The following is a 26,938-nucleotide window of genomic DNA, read 5'->3' as shown; positions in this document are numbered from 1 at the left end:
GGGGTGTTTGGAATCCACTTGTCACCCAGGCTCCAGGTGAGCGGCTCTTACAGCAACAGAGAACTGAGCAGGTCTGGGGGTGCTGGTGGGGAGTCACCTGCTCTTACAGATCGAGGCTCCACTCTCTCAGTGAGCAGAGAAGAGCCTTTGTTTGCAGGGTCTGTTTAGCATCGCCTGTGAATGCTAAATCCTGTTTTTAAACAGCCAATATGAGGAAGGGGGGGAAAAAGAAGCAAATAAAAGGACAAGCAGTTCACATCATTCCTGTGCCACTTTCTGTTTTACCTTTTTTTTTCTCCCCAAAGCCCATAACTTGAGGTCATTTTGAGATTAATTGAAGCTAATATCTTTACTTCAAAGCTGCACAAGATCAAGCCAAATGTACATGCGTAGCAATTAAAGATTTGGCAAGGTAATCTGGATCGGCTTCTACAGCAGCAGCTTTCTCCCTGTGCTGTTCCACTTGTTCAGGCCTTTGATGTGCTTCAGAGCACAACGAGCTGGGCCTGTGTTTGAAACAAAGGAGCATTTTAGCACTGTATTCTGCACAGATTGACTGTTGTGCTATAGTTAATATTTTTAACTATCTGTAAAATTGGAAAGATTATGAATCTGTACTCTGGCTACAGGAGAATTCTGCGGATAATGAAGAAAATTGCAGGGGGCAAATTGAAAGATTTCTCTTTTGTATTGTGTAGCATCAGTATTCCTTTAGTGCTAACAAAGATGAGGACCATTTAGTATAAATCTTGAAAGCAACATGTGTGAGTTTATCTGGCCAGTGCTCATTACAGTTAATGGGAATCGTGGCTGGAACTTTGCAAGTGCTTTGAAAGTGCTCCTTTTATGGTTACATTATAGATCCCCATGTTAGCTGGTTTGCTGTTATTTTTATATTGCTGCATTTGTTTTCTTGACATTAAAAAAGCCCAAACAGTAAATTAATTAAAAACTGCATGACCCCCTACAGTGTTAAATAGAGCAAAATACTCATTTTCTAAAGTAAATAAAATACCATGTATATGTAAATCAACTTGAGACACAGCATAAATCTCTGTTGTTTTAAAGCCCTGGAATGTAAGACAAGGTGCTTGTTGCGCACTAATTAAGGTGAGCTTAACCCGCAAGTCAAAATGTTGATCCAGATATGCGTGTTTTAACTTTGGTCTCACTTTACTGTTACTCACCATCTGTGGTACATGATCTATATCTCTTTTTAACCTCTGGACAGGTAATGAGCATAACAGTGCATCTACACAGATTAAAGTGTAAGTTGTTGGAAGTTTGGTCTTAATTAATGTTTTCATTGTTGTCCTATTAAAATATATGAATAAGCATATACCTTATTATGGAAAGTGAGATTTCCTTCCCCACACTTGAAATTTAGATTAGAAAAAATGTTATGAAATCGTTTGCAACCCAAGAATAATGAAAGGTTTTCAGTCTGGCATGAGGTGAGGTACTGTGTGTTTCAGGTGAAGAAGATGCCTTGGTTCAGGAGCACATCGTGAGATGGTCGGTGGTCTGTGCCCAGTGGGTGGGCTGCATGTGATGGCAGGTGCCTTTTGTTTCTCTCACAGCCTCATTTGGTGGGAACCATGAGAGAAATACCCTCCAAATCCTTCTCCTTGGACACAAAACACTCTTCTGAGTTTCTTCTAGTGGTCCCGAGAGTGCTGGGCATTGTGTTTTGGCTTCTTTTTGATCAGAAGTGCAAGTCAGAGCTTGCACTCCTTCCTTCCCTTCAACCCAGGCTTAATCCACAAAGGTTGTGTAGGAGTCTGGGGTTTATTTTAAAAAAATATTTAATCTTGAGATGGTTTACTCTGAACAATACTGCAAATTAAGGTATTGTTTTCCTTAGCTTGGTTTCTGAACATTCAAGTGCAGGTGGTTTGAGGGAAATGCCAGGCATTGTCAGGACTGGCAAACTGAGAAGTTTCTGTCCCGCTGTCTCCAGTAAAAGGCAAAGTGTTCAGGCCCCTGTGCAGCAGCACCGCAAAAGCCAAAATCCAGATGGTGGCCTCAGGCCATCTCAGCTGCTGATGCCCTTTGCAGGCGTTCTGTGCTCTCTGTGTTATTTTCAGGGACACGGCATGGCTTTTGCTTTGTTTTGCTTTCCCTCAGCCGTGCAAGAGATGCAAAACGGGGACCATTTTCTCCTCTGTATGAAAACCTGGAGGATTCATGCAGGTGCTCATCACCCACTGCTGCAGAAGTGCTACTGAGCTTCTCCAGAGTGGCAGAGCAGGAGCAGAGCCGAGTTCCCCAGTTTGACTGGTTTATTTTTCCTTTCATCCTTACGGTTCTATATAGGAAACCAGATTTTGACCAGTGAGAGAGAGGCAAGATACAAACGGCCCCACGGCATAAGCAAGATTCTCAAGATTTTTCAACAGAAGGTAAAGGGGAAAAAGAGCTGTTGGGAAGCTGCTTCCCACAGGGAGGTAGCATGTAGATTCAGTTGTCTGCTGAGAGCTCATACCTTTGAGTTGATTAGATTAGTGTGGCGGCAGCAGAAGGCTTTTGGGGGTTTGATTATGGTAAGAGGGTGGTTGTTCAAAGCTGTCACCTTGGAGGGAGAGAGAACATTTGGAGGGGCTGAGTGTGCGCGCTGCGAGCAGGTACGTGCTGCTGGAACAACGGCTGGTGCCGAGCTTTGCCACAGGAAACCAGCTTTGGTGGCTCAGCTTTCCACTGGCAGTTGCCAGAGGGAGGGAGATGAGAGAAATGGACTCTAACAGCAGAAAATCTGATTTATTTAAAAAAAAAATACAATCCTGGGGAATTGGTAGTATTAAGGGTAGTTAGCCCTTTTGCTTGGAGGTTAAAATGTGACATACAAGAGAAAAGTAGGGACATTGCAGGGCAAAGGCAAAACAAAGATGTGCAGTTTCCAGGTTCTGTGTTTTGCATGCAGTTACAAAATGCAGCAGCAGCCCATATGTATTGTGGACAGCCCTGTACTGTGATGAAACCCTGAGGTCTCGACTGGCAAGAGCAAGTTGTCTTAGCAAAGTCTTTTGTTCAGCCTACACAGTAGAAAGCATCTTACTAGGAATAGTGAGAAACAATCCCCTGTGGAAAGAGCCGTTGGAGCTCCCTTCCCTTTGAAAAGCTGCAAGGAAATTTTGTCCAGATTGTCAGATACATCCCTCAGGTTTTGCTGCCAGTGTGGAGCTCCCATCCAAAGCCTGTACAAAGGTTGGTACTTTCGGTGGATTTCAGATTACTGTGATGAGTAATCTGATTAGAGAGGAGGCCTCTGAACGTGTAGAACAATCCTGTGGCTGAAGGATAAGAGAACAGCTGTGTAGGGATCTGGTAGAGGTCAGTAAAGTCTTCTTTTAGAGACAGCTCTGAATGATAATGTGAAAGTATTGATAATTTGGGGTGAAAAGAGTTCTAAAACATGTAGTGGCTTCATCTTTCCAACATCAATGCTGGAAATAATGCCTCTTTAATTTTTCTTGGGCACAACCAATATTACAGATGAATCTCAGGTCCTGGTCTGTGCGCATTTGATCACCTTTATGGTTTTTATGTACATGAGCCATTCACAAAGACAATGGCTTCAGTTAGAGCTGAGTGTAGGCATTTGTGTGACCTAACAACACACTGTCTGTGGGAGAAGAAGAGTTCAAAGTAACATTCCTGTCCCTGTCAAAGACATTTCTGCGCTATGGGCAGTAGAATTAAGCTGGAGTCCAGTGAATCGCCCCAGACCTGAAGTGATGGTTCAGTTTGTATAGGACCCACAAGGACCGTGTGGTGGGACTGATACAGCCTCGGGAATCAAAACACTGACGAATGCTTATATATTCCTGTGGTAACCTTTAGTTTGGCGCTAACCAGCGAGGTGTTTTCAAATGAAACAAAGATTTGTTTTGTTACAAGCTGTTTTTTCCCTAGATGGCATTTCCTTTCTTATATTTTAATCCAAAATATTCTTGGTGGAAATATCGGGTACATCTGAGCTGTGCAATACATTCCATAGGGCAGAATGTTAAGCATAATTTTGGTCAAAATTTATGTTGGGAATGCAATTTTTAAAGTAAGATTGCTGTTACAGACACTGAATGTCACATATTGGACTTGTAAAGAGTATGGATGTGTAGCCAGGACCAAGGCTCCCTCAAACCTCTTGGATTCTGTGTGGCACAGGGAGCCATGTGGATGGAGAGTTAATATGTGATCCACCTTACTCCCTTCCTGAAGAAATTCACCAGAATTGATTTTTCTCATGTAATGTAGTTACTGCTAGAGGTCTTTGCATTTTTCTCAAAGCCAATTAAATGCACAGTAAAATCCTTTGACCCCTCTAGTCTTTGTGCCAGGATGTACTGACCTTTAAAGCTTGTTTTTGCTGACTTGTGGCCCTGTGAGCTCTGTCCTGTCACAGACACTAAGGAGCTGAACAGAATTCCAGCTCCCACTCTCTGATTCACTGACTGTGTACGTCAGCAGACTGGAAAAAGCTGAGGAGTATTCCAATCAGCTCCAATATTGAGGTAAGAGCATTGTACTAACAGACACTATCCATTCTGTTTCTTTAAAGCTAAAGGTAAATTATTATTTTCTGTGGAAACCCCCCCTTTCTCATACTTTGCTTGAAATAAAGTCTTAGACTTGAAATTAGGTTTGTCATAAGAGTTGTTGATGAAAATTATGTTGTGACTTCATCTTCAGGCAAACTAAACAAAAGGCATCAAGGTTGAAAAGCATTGCTATGGTTACCTTATTTAAAGGCGGTTGTTAATAAAGGAGAGAAAAGTGAAGCTGAGAGAGGCAGTAATTGCAAAAGCATAGGAAAGGTTAGGCTGGTATTTTTCATCAAAACTTAATGTGAACTTCATGCTATGTTCATTAAATATCTGTTTTAAGGTTGTTATCTTAACTCAAAGGATAGAGCTCGGAGAAATCAAGCTTAACAAGAAGCTTAGGCTTTAAAAAAGGGCAGTATTCATGGGTTGAATTCCTGGGCTTAGGGCTCTGGATGGAGTCCAGTGAAGCTGTAGAGTCAGAGGTTTTCTCCCTTCTTTAGTGTTTCAAGAAGAGAGAGCTGGGTTTAAAATGGTTGCAATATGCCTTTTAAAACCACATATGTTCTGATTTTGCTTCCCTGTTGTTTGCCATGGTGCGTTACGTATTCACATGGGACCAGAGCCCTAGAAGCAGGAATTGGAGCTTGAGCTGCCAGCGTGATTTAAAACCCAAGCTTAAATATTTTAATGGAAGTCAGCTAACGTATAGCTTGCAATCCCAGGGTAGGACGTGGGCGTTTTGAAAATCATCAATCTGCCCACGCCGTCTCCGAAATGGGGAGATGTCCATGCGCCGGTGCCGCGGTCCTGGTGACAGCAACTGGCTTTGCCTGCGCAAAGACCGCGCTGCAAATCTGCATCAAATGCTGTCTAATTACTTCCCTTCTGGGGTAATATTTTTGAGTTCAGAGGAATTAGACCAAAGCTGACTGATGGCCTCCATTTGTGCGAAAAAGGGCTTGTTTACTTTGAAAATATGGGTTAACTGAATATCAGCTTTCATATTAGCCTACTTTAGCACTTAAAAGAGATGTTTTTCAATTAAAATGAAAAGATAGTACATAGCAAAGGTTACAGAAACATGTTCTTTAAAAATTAAGCTAAATTAGAAATGACATTTCCTCTTCTAATATTGATGTTTTAGCTGAAAGTTAAGCTATAAAAGGAGTCAATTAAATTCTCTGCAGCTTTGCTGCAAAATCCAAATTTAAACTACACAATAAAGCAATCATAGTAATGCTGGCGGTTTCAGACGAATTATTTCTAGAACTAAACTGGGGCAAAAGCATTAATCCAAACCCTCATCTGTCTGATTAATAAATTCCTATGATGTCAAGATTTCAAGATAAACACGTCACAGGTTCCCTCTTGTTGCCAGGTTTCTGACACCAAAAAGACTCTGAAGGGCTGTTAGCAAACTCTGGTGTTTCTTGGTATTAAAAACGAGCACATCAAAGAGCTGCACCCTTTGCCACGAGGTTTATCTGGTGCATCACAAACGCTTCTACTGGTGCTGCTACCTTGTCTCTGTGAATAACCTACACCGCAGGGTATTTTGTGTATCACGCTGTGCAAAGAGAAAAGAGGGAGCACTGTCTCTGCTTTTAGACTTTTCCGGGGATGAAAGATTGCTGAATACTGATTTTTTTAAGTAGTTTATTTAAACATATTGACTTAACAGATGTAGACTGGATCCTAAGCTTTTGGATGTATGTCCTGGAGTTTTTGCAAAGTGTGGCTCCAACCAGGCAGGGAGTGGAACACGGTAAGCTGTGGGTCTTCTCTTGCTCACATCCTATTGCTGAGGTTGGCTGCGAGAAACAGGAGCAGAGGAGGCTCTGGCCACCTTCTTGCGCTGTAGCTAAAACAAGTTCTCTGGCTTGAGAGCACAAATCCTGATGTTCAGTGGGATTTGAGCTCCCTACTTGCACTAAAGGTCTGGAGAACTCCCCCATCTCCTGTGCTTTGCAGACACCTCGAGCAGTGGTATCGTAGTGTCGCTGTAGGTTGGATCCGCATAGCAGAGTGTAGTTTTATTAGGCTTTCCGTTTGCAGAAAGGTAGTGGAAGCTCTTCTAGCTGAGTGTGAGGATGTACAGAGTTGGTTTGGGTCGTTCTTAGGCCTTGTGGTCGCGGGAGCCAAAAGAGCCTCAAAGAGAAAACCACACATAAGCAAAATGTTTTTTCTGGTTTCCCTCCAACAGTTGCTGTCAGAATTAATTCTAAGGCTCATCTGTAATCTTGACTCTTGGAGCTTGCTCAGTAACTGCATTTTATAGCTTAATATTTACCACTTGTGTATTTAATGAAGATATTTAAAGAACTATAGTGAAGATTACCCTGCTTGGAAATGGTTAAGAATTACAGAGAACTATCTTGCCATGTATGAGCCTATATTAAGTATCTCTTGCGTACTCTGTGGCACTATTTTGTGAGCAGTCTGTGTGTCTCCTCCGCTCATCTCCGCAGTAGCCAAGACCCATCTCTTTGCCTCACACCGTTCAGACCTTGGAGGAAGAAGTGGCCCTTGTCCTAAAGAATTTAAAGTCTCTGAGAAATGCTGAGGAAAGAGAAGGATGGTGTTAATTTCAAGCTTCATTAGAAGCAAAAGGACAGATATTTGTATCTATCTTCTGTGCGATAGTTTGGACCATTTGATATTTTGTTTTAGTGTGGTGCTTAAATATTGGAATGAGGAGTGCTTGAGAGGTCAAAGAGGAAATGAGGAGTGAGTGCTTGTTCGATAGACATTGACGACAATCTCACAGTAAACTCTTAAGAAAAAAAAGGTTCTATTGCAGTAGTGCCAACAGTACATTTGAGGGCTGCTCCTCCCTCCTTTGGCCACTTTCTGATCAGAATGGGTCAGTTCTGGCACTGCTGGTATGTGGAGTGGCACCTTTCCTTGTTATTCCTGCCCCCGCCTTAAGCACAAGTGTGAGTGGAACGGGAGGAGCAGGATCTGGCCTCTGGCAGCACTGGGCTGGGGATCCCAACACCACGGATTTCATTTTCTTACAGGATATTTGGTTTATATAGTGTTTGTCTCCAGCAGCTTGACTTCCGCTGCCTATGTGTTTAATGCAGTTCTGATTCTCGTTCTAGCAGTTTTCTAAATTACATCATGAGCTAAAGAGGAATATTGAAGAACAGGACTAAGACGGTTTCTGCTGCTCTGTGCTGTTTTGAACACCAGCTGTGCCGTGAAGAATGGAACTGTCCCTGACAAGAGTGTATTAGTTTAAATACAGGCATTTAACATGTTTGTGCTGGTGACCTGACCTGTGATGTCAACTGAAGGGGCTTTGCCCTGGGGCCGCCCAAGCCCTGTTGTTAAGTGCTGCAGTTGTGCTGTGCCAGGGACAGCTGAACTGCTATTCCTAGCAGAGGATTTGGTTCCAGTGAAACTGGTATTTACCGAAGCTGAAAGTTAATCTGATCCTATTTGTAGCTGGCATTCATATAAATCATTTGGACAACTTAGTGCAAGGCCTGCTTTTTATTCCAGATTTATCCAGTGCCTACCTCAACATAATCCTGATCCCTACCTGCCGTCTCCTGATGTTCGTGCGTGACAGTGTTTAATCCTGGTGATGGCCCTGACACGTTTCATGTGTGTACGAGGCAGATCAGGCATTTAGCGCTGTTACCGTGAACATCTGTGCTGGCAGAGTGGTATCAACCAGCAGTAAGAGGTGTTCACCTGGGGAAATGCAAGTACTTGGTGAACACGCATGGGGAGAACAGCAGACCAGCCAAGTAAAACACATGCAGGGAAAAGAAACAGTAATTTATGCTGTACTGGAGATGTATAATGCAGGTGTATACAAACTTAATTAGTGTTTCCAAATAATAGGTTTAGGTGATTTTTTTTTTTCTTGCATAGAATCTAAAATTCTAACGCAGGTATATAAATTCAGTCTTTCCTGATATAAAGGGTGTTATAAATAAAAGCATATTTAACCGTAAAATGTTTTGCAAAAGTGAGTGAATAGGATGATTTTTGGTTTGTGTCTAAAAAACCAAAGACACACAGAAATACACATAGGTTTCTGTCGTGCTGTGCGATACGAGCATGGACGTCTCAGGCAGTTCTCAGCTGGAGCCTCGTGCCAGGAGCAATTGCTCCACAAAAGGCCGTTGTGATTTCAGGGACCGAGGCTGCTGCGAGGTGCTGACAGATTTGTGGCCATGCTGTCAGGGCGCTGCTGGATGCGGTTTTAGGTAAAATCACCTCCAGCAAGCTCTTGTTTTCTCCCCATTTTGCTGCCCGTGACTGTCCAATTGGGCAGCTTCTCTGTGTGTCACCTTTGTCACCTCATGCAGTGAGGCTCCCCCCTGGGCTCCCTGCTCCTGGGAGGTGTTGCTGCTGCTGTGTCGTGCAGAAAGAGCGACCCCAGGAGCGTTGGACACCCCGATGCAGGAGCATCCCTGTAGCAGACGGAGCTGAGGGCAGCAGGGTGCGGGGCTGTGGTGTTTTCATGTGGTACAAGGGCAGCCAGAACCGCACATCCAGATTTGGGAAAGTTCCACCCCCTCATTTTATTTCCAATCTCTTGTTTTCTCATGTGTGAAATTGGGATAGTGATGTGATGCTTACCTCACTCAGAAAATGCTTTCAGTTTCATAGATGAAAATTCTTTTATAGGACCAATGTATTTTATTTTTTCTGGAAAATCATAACCATGAAATGTTACTTTTTTCTGTTGCTGCCTTCAGTCTCGTGGGCTTTGCTCAACAAGAATTGCCCTTGCTTCTCCATATAAAATAAACAGCACTTCACGTCACGTTGTCTTTTTGAGTTTTAGAGTTAAATCTTGCCATAACAACGTCATGGTAAAACATGTGATGCTTTGAAGATGTAAGAATGGCAAGCTTTACATTTACTCTTAGCTCTCAAATTTTGCAATATACAGACAACTAGAGATAGTAGCTGTGTTTTCTGAGGAAGATGAGCTATGGAATTATTTTTAAGAAAATAATGTTAATAAAATCTGATTTCTTAAAGTTTTTGGAGAATGCTGTACACAGTGACTCTAATTTCCCAATGAAGAGGGTTTATTTTCCTCTCTTCTTTTTTCCCTTTGGTTTTAACCTACCTGAGGATGTTCTGTGACAGAGACAGCCATAACGGTACCAGACATTATAGTCTATTCTCTTAATAATGCGTGAATTAAAGCACCCCCCAGCAAGCCCTTAACGTGATGGATGGTACCAGCGATGTGCGGTCAGAGGGTCCCCAGACAGGCCTGGACACACAGCCCAGCGCGGTTCCGAAGGGCTGGTGTTGTCAATGAGCCGCTGATGATGGACGTGGATCCGGTGGGAGGCGCAGAGGCTGCAAACAGCAGCTCAAGCTCTGCCAGATGTCAGGGCTGCCTGGCACGGATAGAAAACTGGTGAGAAAAGCACGTGGTGCGTGGGATGAACTGAAGAGAAGGTTGTGAGGAGCTTCCAAGGAGGCTGAGGGCGCTCCTCGGATTGCCAGGGATGAGGACTGGGAGACCAAAATACTTAGAATCCTCTTGACGAAGAAAAGCATAAGTTTCAACATTAAAAATACATGCTTTTTATCTTGCATATGTTACAGAATCTCTTGTGATACGGTGGTTTTTTATTATACTTGAGCAGCTCCAAGCCGTCTTGGATTAGGCCTGTATCACAACAGGAATACACAGGAGGCTGTGTTTTGTCTTGCTATGACACCAGCTACTATTGTTTTTGATCTGCAGCCTCTGAAGAGGGATACTGCATCTTCTACGGAAGGTGTTATGAGTGCAGATTAGTTAGACAAGTGCTGGAGTGAATGCATAAGTAGTGATTTTGCATAATGAGGTACGTGAAATCCCAGTGGAGGTTGTTAAAACAGACAGACAGCCTGTGGTAAACAACAAGGAAGGTAGGCTTTGAAAACAGATGGCTTTGAAAACCTGGCAAATGACTGCTCCATACTTAAAAATCAGTTTTGTTAGGGGAAAATATCTTATTTTAAAAAAAAAAAAAAAAAAAAAAACACCAAACCTGAGAAAGCTTAGCCTGCATATTTTCATAAACCTGAATGTATTAATAGAGTTCTGTGGGTAACTGTGTATCATCTGTCTGTCCTGCTGTACGTGTGTCTGAAGGATGGAGCCGGTGAGCCGAGTACCCTGTAATGTGCTGCTGTGATTCATCAGGCTTCGTCGTGCAGCTCCTTCTATCTGGCAGATGTGACAGTCTTCAGTATCACTTTGACACTCTCTAGGTCTGTACTTTTCATTGGGAAATTAATCTTGCAATCAGTGGGTTAATTAATCTTGAAGGATAAGAGCCTAGGAGTGAAATGGGAATATCGAGAAGCTCATTGCCATCTGAGTTACTACCCAGCTAAGGTTAGCGCTGGCCAGAAGATGAGATTCTGTGCTGGAGCTTTAAAGTGTACCTGTTTTCCACATCTTTTATGCCTTTGGCATAAGCAGTAGGACACACAAGGCTGGGACCAAGCTCTGCTTCCTTTAGTCTGTGCTGAGTTAAATGACTCGGGAAGGTGCTGGGGACCAGTGAGCCAACCAACCATCTCTGGTGTAACCTGTCAAGGGTTTGCACTCTATTCTCTCCTGCAAAATAGCTGCAACATAAATTTGTACAGTATTAAGTCCAGATGCAATACATATTGCGGTATTTGCAGAGGCCCAGCTCGGGGGACTCGCTCTGAGTGCTGACACTGAAGCGCTGGGTTATAGCAACTGCTGGAGACCTTCCCCCCTGGTCTGAATGGAGGATATGAGATGATACCATTGACCTGGTCATTTTTTTCCTTGAAGTTTGTTTGAATTCTTGACTTTGTCTGGATTTTGACTTTTTGCTGCATCTGCAGATGGAGAGCACTGGGTGAGCAGCAGCTGCTAAGTCTGGCAGGACAGGAAACTGGTTTTGTTTTCTGCTTGGAAACAAACCTTTGCTGCACGGGGCTTGATCAGAGCTCAGAGTTTCTGCTGTGTCCATAGTGAACTGGATGTTTTCCCTCCCATTGGGTATTTGTACCCATCACTGGGGCTCTTCTAGAGCTCTGCTGGGCTACGCGATGCTCACCATCATGTTTAAAAGCTCAGCGAGTCCTGCCCTTCGTAAAGTGTTGAGAGAGCAGTCTCAGATTAATTTTTCAAAAGCACTTCAGTTAATGTACTGGAAACATTCAAGTTTTGATTATCTTTGTACCTAGATAAGAATCTCACCCCAAGTGTCTCAAGATTGTTTTCTGTGCCGCAACAACATTGTTACAAATGTCTGTCCAAGATGTATGAAGTTGTTATGGTTTAAAGGAGAAGGGCCAGCACTGTCCTCTCATTAAAGGTTAAGAAAAAGTCAGACATCCCTGTGCTGGAATATTCACCTGATTTTTTTTCATGTGAGTTTTGAAGTGCAGGGAACCAGGTTATTTCATGTGACATCCACTGGCTCTGTGAGAATGCAAAGCAAGAGCATTTCTCAGCTGTGGGATTCCTGTTAGGAATGTTGGTTACACAGGAGGGCAGTAGCGCACCGCAGAGCTGCGCGGGATGTTCGTCCTGGCCGGGATGATTTATGGGTGTGCAATATACAGCGGGATATTTAGCATTCGTTAGCTGGCTGTGTGTTTGACTGATATTGGCAAGAAGTATTAACTTACATCCAAGTTTGTCTTGAATAGTAAGTGATGAGCTGAGAGAAGTTTGTATTTGCTGTCTTAAAATGATCTGTGAATCTTTATCCTTCGAAGCTCCAACTTTGACACGTGGCCACTTTCGTCTGCTTAAATGTTGCAGGTGCTATCGGGAGCCAAAAGTGAGAAGACCTGAGAACAACATAAAACCATTTTTCTTGTCCCTTGGAATCAGTACTTGTATTCAATTGCCCTATCTCGTCTGAGCTATTTTTTAAGCTGATTTGAATATATTTTCTGTGATACAGTTAGTGGAAAAGTTGCTGTACATTTTTAAGGGATAATTGCATGCTTAAGTGCTTTGCTGGATCCAGGCCAGAGCCAGCATCTTGCAGAATAGAGCCCACGACAACTCATTTAGTCCCCAAAATCTCAGTTTTCTTCACAAACTCCAGTAAGCACGGTCTCTGGTAGCCCGTGAGCACCGCGGCGGCCCAGCTTTCCAGATGGCAAAGCGCTTGGTTAAATGAGTCGCCCAAGGGAGCTGGGAGATGAGTGAGGCCGGGCAGATGCGGGAGGCGGACGCTGGGGAGGATTTTGTTGGCTGGGTTTATTACATGTTTGTTATATTGCTGCGGCTGCCTGGGTGGTGTGACTGGGATGTAATTGCTCGAGTCCGTCTGTTCTGTGAGGTGTTTTCTAAGTGTGTGTCTAGAACTCGGGGGGTGAGACGAGGGGCTCTTGTTGCTCCTTAGTGGGGGACGTTTGAGTGACACCGACTGCCAGCGGTGACAGGTTACAGAGGGGTAGAGCTGATGGTTTTGTGCCCTCAGTCACCCTTGACTCTCAACGTATGAAAGGCAATAATGGAAAAAAGAATAAAAGCAAGAAAATGAACAAACAAAACCACTGAGTCACACCTTCTTTTATCCTTGCCTTTGTAATTTACGGTGGTATTAGTAACTCTAGTCAGGAACTCACCTGGAACAATTATCTGGGGACGTCCTGATAGTATTCTCTCATAACACAGAGAGTTACACGGGATATTATTTTAAGGTAATACATTCTATGTATTAATCATTGGTTGTTATTGACTTGGTGACACATTGCTGTTGGCAAAATGAACTGTGATATAATTAGGAGCAAATAATACCCAGGCATGCTGTGCTAATTATTTTTATGTGAACCCAATTCATTGCTAATATAAATAGCAATATTAATCACAGCACGTATCAATATTTATGCAACATGCTTCCATTTAAGTGCAGCTGCAGACGGCAATGCTCATACATACACTGAAGAAGGAGGCGTATGTGGAGTTAGTCTTCTTAATCACACCGTTATTTGTTGCGTCCATTATATGACACAAGGCAAAACGTTTTGTGGTTATAGGAAAGAACTGCAGGCGTTACTCCAGGCATTCCATATAACAAACTGAACTGCATGTAGAAGAAATCTGTATTTATACCTGTTCATTTTCTCTCCTCCCATTTCTAAGCACAGATGCTGTTGGCACCTCTTGGCCTGCAGCTCCCATACCGGGTGGTGCTGGGCACAGCAGGTGTCTCGAGAGGACCCGTTGTAGGAACAACACACACGTTCTGCTCCATTTCCGTGGAAAATTCCCTGCAGATTAAGCTAATTTGGGTGAGTTGGTGTCATCTTTCTGTCTCATCCTTAAAAGACGGCTGTAATGTAAGCAAGTGAGTGTGGCAAATGGAAAACTCAACTGCCACAGCTGGTTTTTCATTCTGTAAAACAAATGCAGGAGAGTCTGTGTTTGGGTTGCCAGTGTCTGAGCACGTGGAATTGAGGCGCTTGGCTTGTTCCAGTGGCTCCTGCTACTGAACACTTTTCCCAGCATCTGGCTTGGAGTGAGTGTCACGGCTTGTTTCTGGTTCAGCCCGAAGCTGATGGTGCCCCTGCTCTGGAAGCAGCAGTGCTGGAGATTGGCACGTGGTCCTGACCCCGGGCGGGATGCGCAGCGCAAGCTGCAGAGGCGCACTCAATAAATTAGACGATGATGTATGGCACAGTACATCACATTCTTGAAGGCAAGGCATATATACTCACCAGATAATGTGGAGCATGTGAAGTATTGAATATATCAAAGAAAGATTAATCTTTGTCTGGGAGTAACCCTGCACATTTTCTGTCTAGCTGAGCCAGTGCCGTATAATTTAAACTGTGGGGTGAGAGCCTGTGTGTTTCTGTATTTGGCCATGGGAGGAATATGTGTGTGTGTGTTTCGCCTTAGAGGGTGTCAGGGTACGCTTTTACTTTTAATATTACAATATTTCCCTCCATTATTTTGCAGAAGAAAATGTTCTCTTTGCATCTAAGGCCCTTTTCCTAAATGAGGAACAGTCCCTTGCGTCAAATGCTGCATGAACTTGGAAGGGCCGCTGTGTTCTGTCCCAACAAGGCTCGCGGGCATGTGAGTTTCATTCTTTCAAATGTAACCAGAGGAAGCGGCAGCAGCGCGTGTGTCCGTGTGTTGTTAGTGCAGCCTGAACATCAACCAAAATGTCAAAGAATAGGATCTGACAGAAAAACTGTTGGGTGGGGATTTGGCAAGTGTCTGCTGAAAAATGATTCATTATTGTGCAAAGGTACGTGTGGCTGAAAGGTTAGCAAAAGATTTCCAGTGTGTTCTGTTTATGTTTAAAGACTGATATTTTGTGTAGTTACTACAATTCTTTTCACCTCGACAATTTGCATCTGCTCTATTAACATGAAAATTTAAAGCCTTGGTACAATGTATGAAATGATGATTAATTTACAGCATTTATCTTGGTTTACTAATCATTCTGGTTTTAGCTGATAATTTTGTTTGTAATCTCCACAGATAAATTGCTGTAAAATACCATAGTTACAAAGACATTTATGAGCAGTTGAAAGGATATGACACATTGTAATTTAGGAATTAATGCACACATTAAAAAAGCAAAATCAAGAGAAAGCTACTAATACATGTACGTTGTAGGGAAAACAAAGCAGGAAAAAAAAGCTACAAACCAGAAGATAAGCACATGAGCATTGCAGCTGTGTCACTAAATGACAGTTTAAAGATATGGTAAATTCCATCCCACCATCTCTGAACAAAGAGTAACAAAGGGCAGAGAAATGTAACAAAATAATCTAGTGCTGAGCATGTACCAGCTGGGAAACAGTCACAGCCCGTTCCTGATTAACTGTCTTGCTATCTCTCTAATGTGGCCAGCTAAAACAGGTCCCCTCTTTAATAAAACTCAGAGGTATCACTTCCCCTGTGGAAACAGCAGGGAGCTCCCGGAGGGGATTGGGACCTGGAGCAGCAGGTGATGCAGGAAGCGTGAGGAAGACGCTCTTTGCAGTGCTGGTCGGTCATTACTAGACGTTCTCGTCTAGGACAAGACCTTTGCAGGCTGCACTGGTGTCCAAACTGCACGCGATCTGCTGCTGCCTCAGATTTCTGAGCCCATCTACACAGCAGAGGAAGCCGTGTGTGGCCGTGGGCTGACGCTGATGGGTCTGGGCTGGGGGCTACGCACAGGATACACGGAGGATACACACAGGGCTCCATGCTAGCTGTTTGCTCGGGTTGGTGGTGGCGTGTGGCTGTAGGTTAAACCGGGCTGGGCAGGTCCACGTGAGCTGCTGCGTGGAGCATGGGACAGGGTCAGGCAGTTCCTCCCCACCCCATTCGCCGTGGGGAGCGTCACCACCCCACAGTGGTGTAGGAAGGAACACGTAGCGTCTGCAATCTGTGAGCAGCACATAATAAAAGCTTTTTCTTGTCTTCAGAACAACCAGAAGTTTAAGAAAGGGGATAGAGGTGGATGAAATAATCAGGATAATGACACTGACTTTTGGTACATTTACACTTAATGTTGTGGAGGTTTTGGTTTATTTGTTTAAACTTTGTCTCCTGCAATGATTGGTCATTCTGACCTGCATGGATGTGATTATCCTTTTTAGATCACTGTAATTGCATGAAGGAGAAATTCAGAGTTATGTTTTCCTTTTCTTGACTATTAATTGTGTCGCTGTATTTAGGTCCACAGGGAGGGATCTGTTTCCTTCATGGCAAAAGAGAGACATCAATTAAGTGAAATTAAGGAAGTTTTTTCTCTACTCTGTGCAGACAACCCTTTGTTATGTGTTTGTTCTTCATAGAAAACAGTCATTAATCTTATGCAATACATTGGGGAATTCTATGATTAAGAAATTAAGAGTTCAACCATGCTTTCTTTGAAGGATGTTTTTATAAGGCACAGAATATCCCATGGCACAAGTAACCCTTAACAATAAAGAAAAGAGTTGAAAGTGGTAGAGGCAGAGCAGCAGTAACTCTTTGGTTACTTCAGACTGTTTTGGGAAATAGCGATTTCTATCTACAGAAGCATGGGAAGAGTTTGAAGGAGGTGTGATGAGACGGAGCCTCTATCTGAACAGGTTGCTGTGTTTAGTGAGATCCTGGCTTGCAAACAAACTCGTTTCCTTTCACAACACTGGTCATGGAAATGCAGATGCCAGTATGGGCCAGTGCTGTCACCCTGCCTGCCTAAAAACAGCCATTCTCAGTAATAATGAACATTAAAGAACTAGCAGAGATTTTTTAATTAGCTCAGTCCCTCAGGCACAACTACATTGTGTACCTTAAATTCCCCAATTCTCTTATTTTCTTTTCTAGTACTACCTTGACAGTAGATATGCTGCCATTCACAAAGGACTTATAATTTAACTGATTTAACCCATGGATTTTAATGTAGGATGCTAAATACATTTTAATTTAATCCCTGATAGTTTTCTGCAAGCATGTTACCTATGGCCAGGTGATTTCTATGCCATTGACTCCTACATGTTGGTTATAGATGAACTGCAAGATAAATAACCCTCGTGTTTCCCCAGCTTTCCTTCAGCCCTCGGCAGGTTCCCTGCTGTCGGGGCGCAGAGAGGCTGCGTGAGATAATGTGGGTTTTAATTGCCCACGTAAAATTGCACACGAGCTTCCTCCTGCCTCTGGTCTCTGCAGACACGCACGTTCGGTCTCTCCACATCAGGTGGATTTTCAGCGAGGGAGTGTCAGGATTACAGGGTTCCAATAGTGCGGGATCATTGGGGAGTGCACAGGATTGAATGGGAGAGGCAATGACATTTTTTTTTACACTGGGTGCTTTTTTTCTCCAACACAAAAAGCTTACCAGTAGCTTCTGGGCAGCTTTTCCATTTGTTTGTAATGTTCTCTCCATTGATGCTGTGGCCCAGTAATCAATAAAACTTGATTAAGGATAATAGTGAAAAGCAGCACTCTGCAACCTCATTAAATGTAAAAATTCAGTACAGAGTGTGGTGACTAGAGTCACATAATCGTGACTCAAAGGACAAATACGTGGCTGCAGAATAGAAGAAACTGGAGCTGATATTGCCAGTTTGAGTTTTATTTCTCTTTCTTCTGTTTTTTCCCCTCCCTGACTTTGTCCCCCAGGAAGGAAGCTGCCGCTGCCTTGAGCCGAACATGGAATTACAGCTGGACAAATAAGTGTCTTGTTACAGATTCATTTTCATCCCAGATCAAACCAGAAGAGTTGATTTAGAGTGATTGAGGAAACACAATAATGAAGGGAGAGAAATGGTTTGGAGGCTGAATGAATGCTTTTCCTAACCTTAAGTGAGACATTTTACCTTTGTCTTGAGTAGTTTTAAATACTGTATCCATGATTAAAAACAACTGACATTTTGGAGTGGAACACCATTCCAGATTTTTTCAAATGGATTTTTTTCCCCTTTCTCTGGATGATCTTTGCAAGCAGCAGTGTGATGGAATAGGGACGTGAATGTGAAATGTTCTGTTTGAATTTGGATTCTTCCATTCCAAGAAGGTCTGAGTGCCAGCAGCTCTGTTTGAAGGTCTCTGGTGCATCTTGATATTTTTGGGACTGGTGAGACTTCCTCTCTTCAGGTATGAAGATACAATTAGAAGGTTCAGAGTTACTAACTGCAAATTTCTGAAAAGTGTATTAGTGACTTGAAAATAAAGAACAATTGCTCTAATGCAATTGTGGACTCCTTTGATATGCCTTCTGGTTTCTGGATTGTTGGATTATTCATAGTTATTTCTCCATCTTTCCTCTTCCACCACAAAGGCAGAATACGCACTTGTTCATTAGATGTCACAGGTGAGCACCGGGAGCTGTGACTCTACCAGTGAAGAGACATTGGAAATCTTGAAGATTGCAAAGTTTCCCCTGGATTATTTGGTGCTTGTTGGGAACACGGGTACGAGGTGAGAAAAGAGCCCGAACTGCTGCTGTTCTTTGTTTTGATAGCTCAGACTGTAGGTATGAGGGAGGTCTTAGGGCAGGATTTTCCTTGCTCGTGTTCTCCAGCGCTGCCCCTTCTCATGGCTCTTCATCTGGAGCTCCTGGAGCTCAACCATTGCACGGGCATTAGACTCGTGCGTACTCTGCAAGGTGTTAGTCAAATAGGTAGATTCTGGCTCTCACATCCGTCGTAGTGTGAAGGCAATGTTCTAATTACCACATTTAGAAAGGAAGATGAAATGTTGAAGTAGAGGTACTTGATGGATGATCATTTATATGTTGGTCACTTATTGTGTCGATGCAAACCTGGCATCATACTTTAATTTGCCCAGTTAATTGAGGCTGTGCTTGAAATTGTTTTTCTTTTCCCCCAAATGGAAAGTTAAACACAATCCACTTTCTAGAAGCTGTTTTTAATTTTGTCCATCCAGCAACATGCTCCAGTAATGAAACCTACAGCTCTATTTAAAGTTCCTTTGTGTAATTTATAGATCCTATTTTCTTTCCTCGTAAATCCCCACCCCGCTTCCTAGGGAGGCAGAGGGTGCATTAGCCACTCTCCCAGGGGATTTCCATACTGTGAGCTGGTAACTCAGCTGGGCAGTGCTGGGTGCGCTCGGCCTCCAGCACCACACAGAACTGGTACCCCGGTATGAGCCAGCATGGGGCTGGTTTTCCTCCAGGCAGTACAATTTTTGGTGTGTAATTCTTTCCAAAACACCGAATCATGGGAGGAGGGGCTGTGGATTTTCCTTTTGTGCAAGTCTCTGACACAAATGGTTCTTTGAAGTGTCTTTAGGATGCTGAAGGGCAACCATATTTCTCATTTAGAAATATCTTTTAAATGGCTAAAAATGTTAGATGTGTGTGTTTGTATTCATAGCAGAATGTAAGCACAAAGATACAACTGCTAGAACACACAAAGTCAGCTTGGTCAAGCTACGCCAGTGTTGCAGTTGCTCTTCAGTCCGGTGGTTGGGGACCTTTTAGATTAAATTCATTAGTTCATGGTAGTTTTGAGATATAACATAAGCCTCCGAAGGGATCTTAAGCTTCTCTTTTTTATTAAAAAGAAATCTTCCCTTGGCATTTCTCTAGGCATTTCTCCAGTCACAAATAAAAGGGACACTGCTGAAGGATATTCTGCTGCACGCTTAAATGCCAGCAATCCAATTAAAGGAATGTTTAACCTTTTGTAAATAAAGCTAAGGCGTGCACTGCCTTTTGGCTAAGAGAAAAAAATTAACTAATTTATTATTAAGCTTCTTACTCGGGACTGATGTATGTATTCGCAATATACTTTCCAGCATCATAAGGCCAGAATGCTATTAAAAGTATTCTGTTCCAGAAGGTCAACTGGCTGCAGATTCAGACACTGACACAAGACAGCTCTGCTAAGTGATGTCCTCTCAACAGCTCCGGCTGAGCATTTCACAGTCTCTAGTCACCAAAGTCCTGACCCAGCTGTCAGATGCTTCCCAACTTTTTTATATTTCTTGTTTTTTGGGGGGCTTTTTGTTTGGTTGGTTGGGATTGTTTGTTTGTTTTCTTAATATGGTCTTTGGTAAAATGAGGCTCATCTTCCAATTGCAAACAGTACAGGTGGATTTAGATAGGAATGTGTTCAGACTGATGTACGTGGTTCTAAGCCTTGGTTAAAAGGCATTTTCAAAGCTAAACAATTAATTATAAATCTGGATGTCACTTTTGTATCGTGTCTAGACAATTTAAACAGTGTCGAAGGCTATGGAATAATTTATTGCTTCTTTTGCTTTTACTCAGAATCTTGATCTGTTGGGATGTTCTACCCAGGAAGATTTGGCAGAGACATCAGACCAAGTCTTGCTCAGCCAGGCCTTGTAGCAAACCGGGTAAAGGCATGGAGAGGAGGGGGGGAAAGAAGTTTTCATGCTTTTCAGCATCCTGAAGCTCTGCAGGGATCTCTGTGATGGTTGGAGAACCCATGTAACAGTTTTGGTGATTAAGTTGCACTAAGACAAGTACCCAGTAGAGGCTGCATCTTTCACCAGACTGGCTGATATGCAAGGCTGGGTAAGCCTGCTTGGGTTCGGAAACGAAGCAGCACGCTTCAGAAATAACTACAACTGGAGAGCAATAGTGCACGTTTCACATCTGCTACTTCTGTTTCAGGTCTGAAAGAGCTTGTGTGCATCAAAGCTTGTGTAAGTTTTCCAATGGTAAGAATTGGTTTAGCCTAGGATATGGCCTTTGTATCTGAATCCTGGCTTAACTTTTCTGGAGATATTTCTTGCTGTCTTGTCATGGCCTCCCTGCGAGATGCTACACTGGAGGCTCTGATGAGCTGTGGTGCAGCAGAGGCGTTTCAGAGGGACCAAGCGCCTCTGGCTGCGGGACAGCAACGTTGCTCTTGCTGCAAGACGGCAACAGGCGGGAGCTCAGAGCCTGAAGTTGAGCTCAGCACTTCGGGAGAAATAACCCGCGCTGAGCGTCCCTGGGCAGCAGCCGGCCCTGCAGCGGGGCAGATTACGTTACAGCACAATTACCATTTCGCTGAGTGCTTTTACTTTTGTCTGCACATTTCAGTTGGTCCAAACGCTTTGCAAGCGAAGGCTGAAAGATATTATACGGAAAGGGAAGTGCTTTCCTCAGTTAATGTAGGTGCAGTTCCTGTGTGGGAAAAGGTTAAATGGTAACGAGAAAGATCGGGCAGGAGTCCAGCACTTTATAGCCTCGCAGGGAGAGTGCTCGAGTTCTGTATTAACAGTTTTTCTAAATTCCTTGTTCTTGAAGCCACAATATGAGTAATAATAACAGCACAAAGAAGGGTGGCAGAAAACTGGAAAGAGACGTTTGCTTCTTTATGTGATCTTTGCTTCTGGACCAGGTTTGCTTTTGTTTTCTTGTACATAATCATCAGCAATAAAAGTGAAGAAATGAAGATTTCTGTGAAATCCTGTGACCGTCGGAAGGCAGTGGCTTTGGTTTTGTTTTGTAAAATTTTTCCAAATGGGGCTTGACTTTGACAAAACATCAGTCAAACTTAGGGCTGAGTTTGTGAGTTGCATTTTGTTTTACTGCACAGCAGCTCAGGAGGCATCTGGTTGGCTTCTTGCACTATTTGTTTTTAGTGGGATTTTTTGTTTTTCCACAGTGCGCAAATAATGATATTTTTAATTAGGTGTTTGTTTTTAGCAAACTAACACCTACACTCTCCTGTCCCCGTTTTCTTGGAAGAACAACAGTGCGGGGGGATTCAGGAAGAACATCTCAGCGTTGATTCCTTTTCCAAAGAAACTGCTTTTTGGGATTTGAGTGACAGAAGCCCCACAGGAATGTTTGGACAGTGGAAGACTTTGCCATCAAGCTGCAAAGCCGTTTCTGAGTGCAGGCCCAGTAAATCACAGAATCACAGAACTGACTGGGTTGGAAAAGACCTCAGAGATCATCCAGTCCAACCCTTGGTCCAACTCCAGTCCATTGACTAGATCATGGCACTAAGTGCCATGTCCAGTCTCAGTTTAAAAACCTCCAGGGCCAGTGAGTCCAGCACCTCCCTGGGCAGCCATTCCAATGCCTGACCACTCTCTCTGCAAAGAATTGCTTTCTAATAGCCAGCCTAAATTTCCCCTGGCAGAGTTGAAGCCCATGGCCCCTTGTCCTATTGCTGATGCCTGGGAGAAGAGACCAATCCCCACCTGGCTAGAACTGCCCTTCAGGTAGTTCTAGAGAGTGCTGAGCTCAGCTCTAAGCCTCCTCTTCTCCAGACTAAACAAGCCCAGCTCCCTCAGCCTCTCCCCATAGGGCTTGTGTTCCAGTCCCTTCCCCAGTCTTGTTGCTCTTCTCTGGACCCGCTCCAGCACTTCAATCTCTTTCCTGAACTGAGGGGCCCAGAACTGAACACAATACTCCAGGTGTGGCCTCCCCAATGCAGAGTACAGGGGAAGGATCACTGCCCTTGGCCTGCTCACCACACTCTTTTGGATACAGGACAGGATCCCATTGGCCTTCTTGGCCACCTGGGCACACTGTTGGCTCATGTTGAGCTTCCTGTCCATTAGTCCCCCAGGTCCCTTTCTGCCTGGCTGCTCTCCAGCCACTCTGTGCCCAGCCTGGAGCGCTGCAGGGGGTTGTGGCCAAAGCGCAGGACCCGGCACTTGGCCTTGTTGAACTTCATCCCATTGGAATCGGCCCATTTTTCCAGTCTATCCAGATCCCTCTGCAGAGCCCTCCTGCCTTCCAGCACTGCTCTTGAGATCCCCGGTGCTGCTGGAGCAGTTGTGGTGCTCACCCAGGATGGGAACACAGAGCCCTTGTCTCCATCTCTTTGTGTGGGTTGCCAGCTGGTTTGTTCTTTTCTATTTGTATTGCTCCTGCTTGCAACTTGATGTGATGCTTTTTGGGCTTGGGTTTTGGGTTGGTCTTTTTTATTTTTATGTTGCTTGCAAGGCAGATATGTTTTCTTTTCCTTGTAACCTATGGAAAAACTAAAGCTTCAAAAAAATTTAAAGCAATCCAGCTTTTTGAAACTGCGTAATTGAAGAGCTCTGAAGTAATTGGCTTATTATAGTGCACCCGTAAAAATGAATTTGCATCTCATTTATGAACTATTAGATTCCCTATTACATGAGACTGATTGTTCTTAATGTGACTCGCATGTAATTTAGCATTCTTTACTCAAACACTTGTAGCGAAGCGCTGGGGGAGGGAAGTTCATTCCAAAGTGGTGGTGCCAGAACTCAAGATTCTGGAACATTTGGGACGGCATCCTGCATGTTGTGTTCTCAGTGCGCTGTTTGTCTCTATATTCCCATCCCAGTTCCACGCTGTGATGAAGAATTACTGGTGTTTCAGAATATTTTATTTTCCATAGCTAGCAAATAGCAAAAAATGACATTTCTAAGAAGAGATACAAAGAACGCCACGGTCTTTGCAAGAGGCTGGTGTTAGTCCCTCTTTGGATACAGCCGGGTAAGAAAATATTGGTGCCAACTGTTCAACAGGAGCAAGTGTAGCCCTGGGGTTGCAGTTTTGAATATCGGTAGTTCCAAATATATGTGGATACTCTTGTATGTGTTTTTGACGGAAAGCATGTAGAGAGTTGAGTCTTTAATCAGCCCTTTTGTTCAGCCAGTAGAATGTGTGGTCAAATCCAGTGCATGATCCCAGTGGGTTTTTTTGGGGTGGCTGGTAAGCGGCACATCGGCTGGTGTAAGGGGAAGGAATTCTGCATTGAAACGTTGTAAAAGGACCTTGTGCTCCTTTAGACAAAATAAAATATGTACAATTCTATTAACTTCAGAGCAGTAATTAGCAACATTGACAGCAGTTACATCAGAACAGTGCTGAAGACCTTAGTATTTCATTTGCCTTTCTTCTTGATTGTAAATCCTCTCCCAATTTTCATTCAGCAGTCCAGTCAATACACCCAGAAATGCGTGATACACCAACAGCCAGGGAAGGAGAAGTCATCCCTCCAGTCCTCTAATCCCTCTCTCATGCTGATTTACAACAGATTAAATTTAGGTTCAGATATGTGGACGTACTGCGCCTTTAAGAGCTACCATTTTATGTAGGGAAATTATTCACTTTATACATTAGAGCAGATCAGAAATGTGTCCGTACGATCCTGGGCGGTTCTGGGCTGTCATGTGCCCTAAGGGGAGCGATCGCTCCCAGCCCGTGTTCAACCTGACACTGCGGCTGATACAGCAACGGGGACTCTGCCCCTCGGGGGTCAGGAGAGAGCGCCGTGCAGCTCAGACCTTAACGGATATGACGGGCTTTGTTCTTGTTTTGTTTAGAGGTGGATTTTACACTCAGAACCTGTGAAAGGTTGTAATAAGGATTCAGAGTTCAGGGGTTAAGCAGAATTGATCTGTTGGCTTTTCCAAGGCGGGTGCTCTGCTGGCCTGGCCTTTGGAGGATAAATGTCGTATTCAGAGCAATGCAGGTTGCTGTTGGGACTCGCTCTGCTGCGGGATCACTGGCGCGGGGCTGCGAAGAACAGGCTTCTGTTTGCTTTTGGGGGAAGGTGGAAACACGCATTTTTCAAAGCAGCTGGTTCTTTTGTAAATGTCTGTTTTTAATTCCCAAGCAAACATGTTTTCAGTCTGTTTCCATCTCAGAAGGTGGATTCTAGGCACAGTTTAAAAGATTACTTTCAGCTTTCGCTAGCTGGCAATCAAAAGCACCCGTCATCCTGCATCAAACGTTTTAATTCTCTGCTTCGGCTTAAACTTGTGAGTAAAGAAAAAGTCTGGATGGAGTCGAGGCTGTAAAATCTGTTCCCTCTCTCCCCCTTCTTTTTTTAATATGTGTATTTTATGAGGAAAGCTTCATTTTTCCCCCCAGAGTTAAAAGGTTTCATTGCTGGAGTTTCTTTTTGGAGAAAACCCATTACAAATGTGCCTCAGCGTCCTGAGTGCCCGGGGGTTCAGGGCGCTGCCTTGTACACAGCGCAGCGCGGGGCACCGTCTGCCTCCCAGCGCTCGCCAAACCGAGGGAGGACAGAGGTGGGAAGGGGTTTGTCCTCCCGCAAACTGCGCGACTTCGGTGTCGTGCGGGGAACGAGCGCTGAGCCGAGAACTGAACCTCCTGCAAGCGGCATTGCTGCTTGTTTGCAAACACCGCTGTTTGTTTTCTAAAGCGTGTGTTTAAAGGACATGCCGTGATTACTAATAGTCTAAATTAAAAGGGCAAAAAGCTGGAGAGAGACAGTAGAGGGAAATTGTTACACCTGTTATCCTGTTCATTACTCACCGCTGTTTGTGTTTTTACACTGCTACAGATCACCACACTGACATAATGCTAATTATCTGTGCAGGAGGTCATTTTTGCATGCTAAAGGAAAACACTGGTATGTCTTGCTAATTTGATTTTAATATCTTTGCCATGCTATTGTTTGGCCTAGAAATTAGATTGCTTTTTACTAATATAATTGGCTAATTAAAACATCTTCTGTAGGAGATGGGGAAGATACCCGCAGTCCTTATGTGACTTGGGACATAATAAAGTAAACATGAGTCAGTTCCTAATCCAACAAGAGCTCATTTAGAGCATGAAGGAGTACCTTCAATACAGTTTTCTTAATAAAGTTTTGAGATAATTTAGGGTCCAGTCCTCCACATTCAAAATGGAGATAGAAGCACTGGAACTTAGAAGACCAAGCCCTGTAGGACTTCTGTCGTGATACCCAACTAGTATCAATCCCATCTTTTTGCAGTATTCTATATATTGTCTCTATAAGTTCCTTATATGGGGTTAGTTGTGAAAATGTAAAGCAACAGATAAGGGTAAAGTTGCACCAAAGCACACTCCCACTGCCCCAGCAAACAGAACATACCTGGGTGTGCAGCCTGTCTGTAAGATTCAACATGTCCTTCCTTCCCCGCTACCACGTGGCGCCTGCTCTGAGCCCCCGGGTTGCACCGTAATGCACCGTCCTTCAGACAGGACCAGCCCCATCCTCCACAATCTGTCTCTGGAAAGCGTTTGAGAGACTCACACTCATCATATTTAATTTGTATGTGCAAATGATTCTAACTAAATGTAGGCTTCCCTTAGTATCTTCAATTAAAAGCTCTGGATGTACTCCGAAGTTACAAATTCCTTCACTAAGCCAATAGGGAATGATAATGAATTATTGCTAATATAGCCATAAAGCTTTTATTTGCATAAGTAATATGAAGCTAATGTGTGGATAAAATTAAACTTTAAAATGAAATATTATTAAAACAAAACTGTTAATGAATTTGAACACATTACTGAGCAGGTATGTGTGGCAGCTGGCTAGAACAGATAACTCTTAATAGGAGTCTAGTAGAATCAAAATCAATATTGAACATTACACAACACATTGAAGACAGTTTAGCAAGTTATATGTGCTCATCTTCTCAATTCCAACGTGCTTCATCATCGTTAGCGTTCCCAACCATAACGAAAAGTAAAGGTGTCACAAGGCAGGAGGGAGAACCAAATTTGTGAATTTAAGTATTTCATTTGCTGTTTTTAGTGTTATAATTAGATTGGCTTGAGAGAAGACGCTCTGAATTCTCACTAGTATGGAAGAAAAACTGAAGATTGAAGGTCACATTATAAATTGATGATGGATATATATGCTCCTTATACCAGCAGAATTACCGTCATTATTATATTAAGGTGGGTATTACCAAGGCTGGACTGTTTTCTTCGTGAAATGTTTCACTAATCATTTTCCACTCTTTTCCGTATTGCAGAGGTCTTTCCTCAAGCCCTTGCGGATACTTTGGGCTGCAACAGTTCAGGGGAGTGATTCCAGATTAAATTCATCTTAAGGCCAGAATAGTATTAGATGAAGGAACTTACTCTGAAATAGTAAATTCTGCCTCTGTAAGGAAGCCAGAGAAAAAAATAGGGCACATTTTTTCATTCTTTTTGTTTGTTTGTTTGTTTGTTTTCCACTATCATACATGAAACAGAACCTAAGCAACGTCTGTCTTTAGTGTACAG

The 26,938-nt window shown here is 43.4% G+C and overlaps 1 long non-coding RNA gene across 1 annotated transcript in view; it reads left to right on the top strand.

Annotated features, from left to right (window-relative positions):
• The window catches only part of LOC110359240 (uncharacterized), a 57,845-nt gene that overhangs the window by 5,569 nt on the left and 25,338 nt on the right, over nucleotides 1–26,938 (top strand). Inside the window, exons 3-6 of the long non-coding RNA XR_010467367.1 lie at nucleotides 13,663–13,811; nucleotides 14,482–14,776; nucleotides 17,635–18,432; nucleotides 20,252–26,608. This is a non-coding gene — a long non-coding RNA (uncharacterized LOC110359240). The remainder of the gene's footprint in view (nucleotides 1–13,662; nucleotides 13,812–14,481; nucleotides 14,777–17,634; nucleotides 18,433–20,251; nucleotides 26,609–26,938) is intronic.

Source organism: Columba livia, chromosome 20, assembly GCF_036013475.1.
Source record: "Columba livia isolate bColLiv1 breed racing homer chromosome 20, bColLiv1.pat.W.v2, whole genome shotgun sequence".
In the NCBI taxonomy this organism is placed as follows: Eukaryota; Metazoa; Chordata; class Aves; order Columbiformes; family Columbidae; genus Columba; species Columba livia.
Note: the sequence above shows the minus strand (reverse complement) of the source record. Positions and strands in the feature narration are given on the sequence as shown.